This window comes from Phyllobates terribilis, unplaced genomic scaffold (assembly GCF_046119375.1).
Source record: "Phyllobates terribilis strain yellow unplaced genomic scaffold, ASM4611937v1 Scaffold_29__1_contigs__length_15306474, whole genome shotgun sequence".
NCBI lineage: Eukaryota > Metazoa > Chordata > Amphibia > Anura > Dendrobatidae > Phyllobates > Phyllobates terribilis.
Genome location: NW_027362789.1, coordinates 11199145 through 11210156, shown reverse-complemented (window position 1 = coordinate 11210156; position 11012 = coordinate 11199145). Strand labels below are relative to the sequence as shown.

General features: G+C 45.4%; 1 protein-coding gene across 1 annotated transcript in view; it reads left to right on the top strand.

Annotated features, from left to right (window-relative positions):
* Positions 1–1024: 1024 nt before the first annotated feature.
* Positions 1025–11012, top strand: part of LOC141178622 (gastrula zinc finger protein XlCGF66.1-like) — a 43344-nt gene continuing 33356 nt past the window's right edge. Inside the window, exon 1 of the mRNA XM_073660508.1 lies at positions 1025–1117. The gene's annotated coding sequence lies outside the window, so the exon portion shown is untranslated. The remainder of the gene's footprint in view (positions 1118–11012) is intronic.

Genomic DNA, 11012 nt, shown 5'->3' with positions numbered 1-11012 from the left:
CTTGTACACACGCGGCTCTGCTCCGTACACCTCGTACACGCGCTGCTCCGCTCCACTCCGTACACCTCGTACACACGCGGCTCCGCTCCATGCACCTCGTACACACGCGGCTCTGCTCCGTACACCTCGTACACACGCGGCTCTGCTCCGTACACCTCGCACACACGCGGCTCCGCTCCGTACACCTCGTACACACGGCTCTGCTCCGTACACCTCGTACACACGCGGCTACGCTCCGTACGCCTCGTACACACGCGGCTACGCTCCGTACACACGCGGCTCCGCTCCATACACCTCGTACACACGGCTCCGCTCCGTACACCTCGTACACACGCGGCTCCGCTCCGTACACCTCGCACACGCGCGGCTCTGCTCCGTACACCTCGTACACACGCGGCTCTGCTCCGTACGCCTCGTACACGCGCTGCTCCGCTCTGCTCCTTACACCTCGTACACACACAGCTCTGCTCCGTACACCTCGTACACACGCGGCTCCGCTCCATGCACCTCGTACACACGCGGCTCTGCTCCGTACACCTCGTACACACGCGGCTCCGCTCCGTACACCTCGTACACACGCGGCTCTGCTCCGTACACCTCGTACACACGCGGCTCTGCTCCGTACACCTCGTACACACGCGGCTCTGCTCCGTACACCTCGTACACACGCGGCTCCGCTCCGTACACCTCGTACACACGCGGCTCCGCTCCGTACACCTCGTACACACGCGGCTCCGCTCCGTACACCTCGTACACACGCGGCTCCGCTCCGTACACCTCGTACACACGCGGCTCCGCTCCGTACACCTCGTACACACGCGGCTCCGCTCCGTACACCTCGTACACACGCGGCTCCGCTCCGTACACCTCGTACACACGCGGCTCTGCTCCGTACACCTCGTACACACGCGGCTCTGCTACATCCACACTGTAAACCCCTCCTGACCCCACACATAAACTTCAGCTCATCCAGCACCATGACAACCAGCACAGCAGAGTCCTGCATCCACTGAGGCCCCTGATCATGTGACCCCTGACTCCTCCCCTCCTGTGACCTCATCACAGCTCCTGTGCGCACAGAGCAGCCATATATGTGGTGGCGGCTCTGCAGGTGGAGGTATGTGGAGACCCCATTACTGGGTGCAGGGGGCATTAACCCCTTCAGCACGTAGGCTCTTTTGGGGTCTTGTGTTGCCCCTTTATAAGAATCATAAGGTTTTTGTTCTGTTTCCTGTGATAGATACATACGACCCAACTATGGAGACAGGAAGGGAGGAGACGTATTGTTCTCATAGTACAGGACCCCTTTACTGGCCCCACAGTGTAATGCCCCCATTATGCCCCTTATGCAGGATGTATGATGCCCCCACACAGTGTAATGCCCCCATTATGCCCCTTATGCAGGATGCATGATGCCCCCACACAGTGTAATGCCCCCATTATGCCCCTTATGCAGGATGTATGATGCCCCCCACACAGTGTAATGCCCCCCACACAGTGTAATGCCCCCATTATGCCCCTTATGTAGTATGTATGATGCCCCCACACAGTGTAATGCCCCCATTATGCCCCTTATGCAGGATGTATGATGCCCCCATTATGCCCCTTATGCAGGATGTATGATGTCCCCACAGTGTAATGCCCCCATTATGCCCCTTATGCAGGATGTATGATGCCCCCACACAGTGTAATGCCCCCATTATGCCCCTTATGCAGGATGTATGATGCCCCACACAGTGTAATGCCCCCATTATGCCCCTTATGTAGTATGTATGATGCCCCCACACAGTGTAATGCCCCCATTATGCCCCTTATGCAGGATGTATGATGCCCCACACAGTGTAATGCCCCCATTATGCCCCTTATGTAGTATGTATGATGCCCCCACACAGTGTAATGCCCCCATTATGCCCCTTATGCAGTATGTACGATGCCCCCACAGTGTAATGCCCCCATTATGCCCCTTATGCAGGATGTATGATGCCCCCACACAGTGTAATGCCCCCATTATGCCCCTTATGCAGGATGTATGATGCCCCACACAGTGTAATGCCCCCATTATGCCCCTTATGTAGTATGTATGATGCCCCCACACAGTGTAATGCCCCCATTATGCCCCTTATGCAGTATGTATGATGCCCCCATACAGTGTAATGCCCCCATTATGCCCCTTATGCAGTATGTATGATGCCCCCACACAGTATAATATTTCCACAGTACCGCCTGAGGTCCTGCAGTTGGAATAAGTCCTGAGATTTTACAGTTGAAATAATCCCTCTGGAGTTGGTTTTCCCTCTGCCTGCTCCCCTACATGTATACCCTCCGAGCATGTATACATGCATGTAAGGGAGCAGGTCTTACTAGATATCGTAAAAAACAAGGGGTAGGGTGGAGAAGTGCTGTGCTTGTGTGAACCTGTATATTGAATGGAGTACACGTACAGATGACAATTGTCTGCTCACCTTGATGGGTTGTGCAGACTGCACAACCCGGGTTTAGTAGCCACTGATGCTGATGTCGTTACCACCGCGCCCACTGTGTCTCCTCTGAAACCGCGGACTGAGCTCCCAATCAATTGGTTCCGGATGTAGATCACGCGGGTGGTGACATAACAGGTCCTATTGCTGGAAGTACATCCAGTTCCCTGCAGCTCCAAGCCACAACTCCCAACGGGAAAGGTGAGACAATGTGCAAAGTGTTGCGGTCAATATGGGCGCCGGATACTGAATGGAGCACTTGGGACAGGTGACTAAAAGAAACAAACCTTTTTATTTGGATATTCTTATGCCCACAACGCGTTTCTGCAGCGATCCGCTGCCTTCATCAGGTGGAATTTCACCTGATGAAGGCAGCAGATCGCTGCAGAAACGCGTTGTGGGCATAAGAATATCCAAATAAAAAGGTTTGTCTTACTAGATATCGAGGCTTTGTACAGTAATATACTGCATGAGGATGATATCAGAGGAGCATGAGATTTACCAATTATCCTTATGGTAGCATGAGACGGACTCTACAACCCACAGAAGTTGATCAGAAGTTGATGCAGCTCATCCAGGATGGCACATCAATGCAAGCTGTGGCAAGAAGGTTGGCTGTGTCCAGAGGCTGGAGGCGCTACCAGGAGACAGGCCAGTATACCAGGTGACGTGGAGGGGGCCGTATGAGGACAACAACCCAGCAGCAGGACCGCTACCTCTGCCTTTGTTCAAGGAAGAGCACTGCCAGAGCCCTGCAAAATGACCTCCAGCAGGCTACAAATGTGCATGTGTCTGCACAAACGGTTAGAAACCGACTCCATGAGGGTGGTATGAGGGCCCGACGTCCACAGGTGGGGGTTGTGCTCACAGGCAAAACACCGTGCAGGACGCTTGGCATTTGCCACAGAAAACCAGGATTGGCTAAGTCGCCACTGGCGCCCTGTGCTCTTCACAGATGAAAGCAGGTTCACACTGAGCACATGTGACAGACAAGTCTGGAGATGCCTTTGAGATATATATATATCTCACACACACACACACACACACACACACACACACACACACACACACACACACACACACACACACACACACACACACACACACACACACACACACACACACTGCTCAAGAAAAATAAAGGGATTCAGGTCTGGGGAACGGGCGGGCCGGGCCAGTCCATAGCTTCAATGCCCTCATTTTGCAGGAACTGCTGACACACTCCAGCCACATGAGGTCTGGCATTGTCATTTGTCATTTGTGGCCTGCTGGAGGTCATTTTGCAGGGCTCTGGCAGTGCTCCTCCTGTTCCTCCTTGCACAAAGAGGAGGTAACAGTCCTGCTGCTGGGTTGTTGCCCTCCTATGGCTCCCTCCACATCTCCTGGTATCTGCTCCATGCTCTGGACACTGTGCTGACAGACACAGCTACACTTCTTGCCACAGTTCGCACTGATGTGCTATCCTGGATGAACTGCACTACCTGAGCAACTTCTGTGGGTTGTCCTGTAGACACCGCCTCATTCTACTGTACCTCTAGGGGTGAGAGCAATGGAAAAATGAAAAAGTGACCAAAACAACAGCCAAAAGGATGAGAACAGAGAGATGGTCTGTGGTCACCACCTGCAGAACCACTCCTTTATAGGGGGTATCTGGCTAATTGCCTATCATTTCTACCAGTTGTCTGTTCCATTTGCACAACAGCAGTAGAAATTGATTCACAATCAGTGTTGCTTCATAACTGGACAGGTAGATTTCACAGAAGTGTTATTGACTTGGAGTTACATTGTGTTGTTTAAGTGTTCCCTTTATTTTTTGAGCAGTGTGTGTGTATATATATATAATATATTTCCATATTTTTATTGATCATATTAAAATTGTACATATACAATACAGACCAAAAGTTTGGACACACCTTCTCATTTAAAGATTTTTCTGTATTTTCATGACTTTGAATCCCACTTATTAAACCTGACAGGGCACACCTGTGAAGTGAAATCCATTTCCGGTGACTACCTCTTGAAGCTCATCAAGAGAATGCCAAGAGTGTGCAAAGCAGTCATCAAAGCAAAAGGTGGCTACTTTGAAGAACCTAGAATATAAGACATATTTTCAGTTGTTTCACACTTTTTTGTTAAGTATATAATTCCACATGTGTTAATTCATAGTTTTGATGCCTTCAGTGTGAATGTACAATTTTCATAGTCATGAAAATACAGAAAAATCTTTAAATGAGAAGGTGGGTCCAAACTTTTGGTCTGTACTGTATATCGTGCAAGACAAATTTGTTTTGCATCAGGCTGGAGATGACTATGGAATTGCACCCAATTCCTCAAATTATATACTATTATCTAAATGATCAAAGGTTCATTATTATGCCATCAAGTTTAGTTGATTTGATAATCAGAATTATACTATGTCAAATAATAAAGGAGATTATTTATGAAAAATTCTAAAGTGACTAGTGCATCAAATAGATAACAATTGATCATATATACTGTGTATAAAAATAATAAATAAACAAACGATACAACAAAGATACCACCTATAAAGTACTCTTGTGCCATATTTCGATATGAAATTCATATGACAAGATTGATAGATTATTAATTACCAGAGATGAGCGACTATTTTGATGTTCCAGTTCGGCAAATAAACCTGTAACATCAGAAAAATGTTCGGGCTCCCTATCACGGACACGAACATGGCCCGAATATCTTTGGTTTCCCGTGCTGTCATCTGCGTGACATCGTGGGAATCAGGGCCTGTGATTGGCGGTAATATAGCTATCACCGGACACAGCACTGCAGGGACTATACTGACAGCTGTCACCGTGATCCCCGCAGGTTTGACAGTGACCTGCGATAATATAGCTACCGCCGGTCACAGCGCTGCAGGGACCATACTGACTGCTGTCTGCGTAATCCCCGCAACTGTGACAGTCACCCGGGGTAGAAAAGCTTACCGAGGGTGACAGGCGCCGGCTGATGGGGCTACTACCCTCATCATCCGGCGCCTCGTGGCATTGTAGACGAGCGCCGCTGATAGGAGAATTAACATCTCATCAGCGCGCTTGCGCGGTGAAAGTAAAAGTAAAATTAAAAAAAGTTAAAATATTTAAATAAAAATTATAAGCACATATACTCACCTATCACTTACCTGCACCTTGACCCTGATGTTCTCGTCCCCTGTAAAAAATAAAAAACACCATATACTCTCCTTTCAGCTAATCCTCGAAGCCCATCATCACCTGCAATAAAGGTAAAATAATAAACCAACCTCAATCTCACCTGTCTGCCACAGTCCATATAGCGAGGGTCCCATGACGATCTCAGTGATAGACCAGCCACATCCCGAGATATTTATACTCTCCAATCTGCGTTCTTTTTTAAAGCTACATGCAAATGTGCTCACCATCTTTTTATACAGATAATCACCAATAACATTTCATAAAAATATCACATGACCCGGAACAATTTACATACAGAATTATTAAAAAAAAATGTCACATGATCCGAGGCAATTTACATATATGATTATTTATACAAAAAACATACAACGTATATTAAAAAACTCTTTCAATACAATGTTTTTAGAACAGACTAAATTATCCTTTAATAATGGAACATTATTTCTCTTCGCATGTTTAGTCCATTTGGATGGCATGTATTTAGGTGGAACATCAAATATGTCTCCCAATCTAGTAGGCGTTCTTCAAATCACCTCCTCTGGGATTGGGAAAGATTTTTTCTCAGTACCATACATAAAGCTGAGAGATATCTTTGCTATGGATCTGAATAAAGTGTCTGGAAGCATAAGAAACATTTCTATTAGATTCATTGATATTGAATATATCAGCTACAGTTAGGTCCATATATATTTGGACAGAGACAACATTTTTCTAATTTTGGTTTTAGACATTACCACAATTAATTTTAAACAAAACAATTCAGATGCAGTTGAAGTTCAGACTTTCAGCTTTCATTTGAGGGTATCCACATTAAAATTGGATGAAGGGTTTAGGAGTTTCAGCTTCTTAACATGTGCAACCCTGTTTTTAAAGGGACCAAAAGTAATTGGACAATTGACTCCAAGGCTATTTCATGGACAGGTGTGGGCAATCCATTCGTTATGTCATTCTCAATTAAGCAGATAAAAGGCCTGGAGTTGATTTGAGGTGTGGTGCTTGCATTTAGAAGGTTTTGCTGTGAAGTAAACATGCGGTCAAAGGAGCTCTTCATGCAGGTGAAACAAGCCGTCCTTAAGCTGAAAAAACCTATTCGAGAAATTGCTACAATATTAGGAGTGGCAAAATCTACAGTTTGGTACATCCTGAGAAAGAAAGAAAGCACTGGTGAACTCATCAATGCAAAAAGACCTGGGCGCCCACGGAAGACAACTGTGGTGGATGATCGCAGAATAATCTCCATGGTGAAGAGAAACCCCTTCACAACAGCCAACCAAGTGAACAACACTCCAGGAGGTAGGCGTATGAATATCCAAATCTACCGTAAAGAGAAGACTGCATGAAAGTAAATACAGAGGGTTCACTGCACGGTGCAAGCCACTCATAAGTATCAAGAATAAAAAGGCTAGATTGGACTTTGCTAAAAAAACATCTAAAAAAGCCAGCACAGTTCAGGAAGAACATTCTTTGGACAGATGAAACCAAGATCAACCTCTACCAGTATGATGGAAAGAGAAAAGTATGGCGAAGGCGTGGTACAGCTCATGATCCAAAGCATACCACATCATCTGTAAAACACAGCGGAGGCAGTGTGATGGCTTGGACATGCATGGCTGCCAATGTTTATTGATGATGTGACACAGGACAGAAGCAGCCGAATGAATTCTGATGTATTCAGAGCCATACTGTGTGCTCAGATCCAGCCAAATGCAGCCAAACTGATTGGTCGTCATTTCATACTACAGATGGACGATGACCCAAAACATAAAGCCAAAGCAACCCAGGAGTTTATTAAAGCAAAGAAGTGGAATATTCTTGAATGGCCAAGTCAGTCACCTGATCTCAACCCAATTGAGCATGTATTTCACTTGTTAAAGACTAAACTTCAGACAGGCCCACAAACAAACAGCAACTGAAAACCACCGTAGTGAAGGCCTGGCAGAGTATCAAAAAGGAGGAAACACAGCGTCTAGTGATGTCCATGAGTTCAAGACTTCAGGCAGTCATTGCTAACAAAGGGTTTTCAACCAAGTACTAGAAATGAACATTTTATTTACAATTATTTCATCTGTCTCTTGTAGCTAGGATCCTTGAAGCTCTGTCCAGAGTCCAGGGTGGGTAACCTCTCCTAATTAGTTTATCCCACAAGTAGTGATTTCACTTTCTAGTTTGTCAGCTTTAGGCTGCAGTTACGCTTTATCCTGGTATACTCTCCCACTGGGATGGCTTTTATGGTGTGACTGCGGTCGACTGCTTGCAGCATGCAGTATCGTATTTCCTGAGTGGGGTTTAGAAAATGTTGAAGTAGCTATACTGCCATTTCCCCCCTCCAGTCTGAGGTCCAAGAATGGAATTACAGTGGGTGAGTATTGTATGTGAATGACAAATTAAAATCATTAAGATACTGTACAAATTCCGGTATGGCAGATACATTACCCCTCCATATGAAGATCAAATCATCGATGTATCTGCCATACCAGAACAGACAATTCACATAAGGATTCGCAGAAGTATACCAACATTTATGCTCCCAGAAGGACATTATTAAGTTTGCGAGCGACGGGGAGTATTTAGCTCCCATGGAGACCCCCTTGCACTGAAGGAAAAAAACCTGCTTGTACATAAAAAAATGATTAGTTATTAAAAATTGCACCAACAAGACAATATATTCACATAGATCAGAAGAATAAGCGCTGAATTTAAATAGATGATTCTTTAGCGTTTGGATAACAATATTATGAGGAATGCAAGTATACAATGACACTACATCGCAGCTAAGCCACGTGTAGTTAGGCTGCCATTGCATTTTAGATACCTGATTTAAGACATCCCTGGAGTCCTTTAAAAATCCTGCAGTTCTTTGAACTAATGGCTGCAACAAATTATCCTTCCAATCCCCTATTAATTCAGTAACTGAGTTTATACCCGATACTATGAGTCTCATCGGGGGAGGAATTATATTTTTATGTATTTTTGGCAGACCATATAAACCTGGCAACATTGGTTGCTCCACAATTAAATAATCTCTTTCTTTTTCAGTTATAACCTCTAGGGCAAAACCCTCTTGAATAATAGAATGGGTATCTATAACTAGCTTTGATAAAGGATTATTTAGGACTTTTTTATATGTTGTATTATCTGACAGCATTTGTAAATCATACATCTCTACTTCCATTAACCTCTTCCCAACCTCCCACTTGTAAGGCGGCGGTGTTCACACCGTGCAGTAACTGAGGCAGTGACCCAAGCAAGTCATAGAATGGTAGAGTTGGAAGGGACCTCCTCGGTCATCTGGTCCAACCCCCTGCTCAAAGCCGGATTCACTAAATCATCTCAGACAGATGTCTGTCCAGCCTCTGTTTGAAGACGTCCATTAAAGGGGATCTCACCACCTCTCGTGGCAGCCTGTTCCACTCATTGATCACCCTAACTGTCAAAAAGTTTTTTCTAATATCTAATCTGTGTCTCCTCCCGTTCAGTTTCATCCCATTGCTTCTAGTCTTTCCTTGTGCAAATGAGAATAAAGATGATCCTTCTACAATGTGACAGCCCTTGACATATTTGTAGACCGCTATTAAGTCTCCTCTCTGTCTTCTTTTTTGCAAGCTAAACATTCCCAAATCCTGTAACCGTTCCTCATAGGACATGGTTTGCAGTCCAGTCACCATTCTGGTCGCTCTTCTCTGAACTTGCTCCAGTTTGTCAATGTCTTTTTTAAAATGTGGTGCCCAAAACTGGACACAGTATTCCAGATGACTTCACGTGATCTAGACTGTATGCTTCTGTTAATACATCCCAGAATTGTATTTGCCTTTTTTGCTGCTGCATCATACTGTTGACTCCTGTTCAGTAGTGTTGAGCGAACATGCTCGACACTGCTCGGTACTCGCCCGAGCATCACGCTACTCGGGATGTTCGGCGAGCACCGAGCATTTCCGGGTTACTCGTGCGGGAGCTCGGGTCTCCTCCCTGCATGTTTGGCGCTCTTTACAGAGCCAATGAGCATGCAGGGATTGCCAGCCCGTCACTGTAATGCCGCAGCCATGTTGGTTGTGGGCATTACATTGATTTGCTGGCCGCACAGCATCACCTCGAGTATTTAAAACCGGGCGCCGCCATCTTGGACACAGACGCCCGGGATTAGCTAGTGTAGGGAAAGTGCTGCTGAGCTAGGGAGAGATTTATACTGCAAAATAGGTAGTGTAGGGTCTCTAAAGGCTGCCAGATCAAACAAACAGACCTTCTCAGGACTAATATCCATCCCAGATATCAGGCAGGCAGGCTGTATAGGAGATGCAGTGGTTATACCAGCAAGCGCTGCATTACAGTCCTGTGTGCTCCTGTTGCTGAAATTTCTGGACTTAGCTCCAGGTCTCGGGGGGCCAGGAAAAATCCTTTTTTTTTTTTTTCATCTAAATCCTCTTTTTTTTTCCCTCCTTCACACTGTACAAATACCCGTCTTATTAACCTTTTGGTGCCCCCCCCTCCCATCCAAAAAAAAAAAGCGTGTCTGTGACAGTTCAGACACAAATATATCTGTTGAAAATAGTCTGGTGTAGGCCAGAGAAACAGGAGTGCGGTTTTGCAGTTCCACGGTTCAAACCTCTGTATTATCCACTTTTGGGCCATTTTTACCCCCCAAAAAAACAGTTTGAGTGTGTCGCTCACTGTTCAGCCGCAAATATCTATATTTAAAAAAGTCTGGTATACACCAGTAAATTATAACTGTGGTTTTGCTGTTCCACGGTAAAAAATCTCTGTATTATCCTGCTTTTGGCATTTTTTGCTGTAAAGAAAAACAGTAATAGTGTCTCCTGATTGTTCAGACACAAATATATCTGTTGAAAATAGTCTGTTGTACACCAGTAAATTATAACTGTGGTTTTGCCGTTCCACGATAAAAAATCTCTATTATTCAGCTTTTGGTATTTTTTGACGTAAAGAAAAACAATAATAGTTCCTCCCTGATTGTTCAGATTGTTTAAAAGAGTCGGGTGTAGGCCAGAGAAATAGAACTGTGGTTTTCCTCTTCCACGGTTGTAATCTACTTTTTATTACACTTTTTCCATTGATAGTGCGAGTGTAAGCTATTTTACTTGATTTACAATGGGCAAGGTGCGTGCCAAGGCATGTGGAACTGGACGTTCTGGTGATGGTGCGTGCAGAGGACGGGGCCGTGGCCAAGGTGAAAATGTGCCACAACCAACAGCCACATCTTCTCACATCTTCTCACTCCCAGTTCTTGACCGAATTACTAGGGAAGCACAGAACAACACCAGTATTGCGACCTGATCAGTGTGAACAGGTTATTAATTGGATAGCAGATAATACTTCCAGTTACCTGGCCACC